Genomic DNA, 1,202 nt, shown 5'->3' with positions numbered 1-1,202 from the left:
TACTATCCACATACAAGTGAATACACGGCTACTATCCACATACAAGTGAATACACGGCTACTATCCACATACAAGTGAATACACACAGCATTTGCTTTTCTAAGTCTGGGTTACCTCACTCAGGAGGATTTTCTCTAGTTCTATCCATTTACCTGTAAATTTCATGATTTTATTTTTTTTTTAAAAAAAAAAAAACAACCGAGAAAAAATACCCCATTGTGTAAATGTACCACATTTTATTTATTTATTCATTTGTTCAGGGACATCTAGATTGTTTCCCATTATGGCTATTATGAATAGAGCAACAATGAACATGGCCCTACCACAAGGGTTCTTTAGGTAAATGCCCAAGAGTGGTGTAACTGGATCTTGGGGTAGATGAATTCTTCCTGAGGAACTACCACACTGATTGCCACAGTGGTTGTACAAGTTTGCACTCCAACTAGCAATGGATAAGTGTTTCCCTTGCTCTACATCCTCACCAGCATGAGCCATCATTGGTGTTATTGATCTTTTGTTTTGTTTTATTATGGCAATTTTTGTGTATTGAATTGTCCTTTCAAATCCATTTCTCCTTTTTCTAAAACAATCTTTTTTGTCTTTTTCATACGAATCCCAGTTTCCCCTCCCTCCTCTCTTCCCACTCCCCACATTCACCCCATCAACTCCTCAGTGACAGTAAGGTCTCCCATGAGGAGTCAACAAAGTCTGGCACATCACACTGAGACAGGACCAAGGCCCTGCCCCCTGTATTCCTCCATAGGGAAATGGCTCCAAAAAGCCAGTTTATGCACTAGGGCTAAATCTTGATCCCACTGCCAGTGCCCCACAAACTTCCCAAGCCTCACAAATTTGCAGGCAAATGGACGGAACTAGAAAAACCTGCCCTGAGTGAGGTAACCCAGATCCAGAAAGACAAACATGGTAGGTACTCACTTATAAGTGGATATTAGACATAAAGCAAAGGATGATCAGCCTACAGTCCATAATCCCAGAGAAGCTAGGTAACAAGGAGTATCCTAAGAGAGACATACATGGATCCCCCCTGGGAAGGGGAAAGAGAAAAAAATTCTGAGTAAATTGGGAACGTGGTGGGGGTGAGAGTGGAAGGGGAGAGAGAAGGAGAGTGTGAGAAAACAGGATGGTCAAACTGGAGGAAGGACAGAGAGAGAAGGAGAGCGTGAGAAAACAGGATGGTCAAA

The sequence above is a fragment of the Microtus ochrogaster genome, chromosome 5 (assembly GCF_000317375.1).
Source record: "Microtus ochrogaster isolate Prairie Vole_2 chromosome 5, MicOch1.0, whole genome shotgun sequence".
Lineage (NCBI taxonomy): Eukaryota > Metazoa > Chordata > Mammalia > Rodentia > Cricetidae > Microtus > Microtus ochrogaster.
This window is presented reverse-complemented; position numbering follows the sequence as displayed.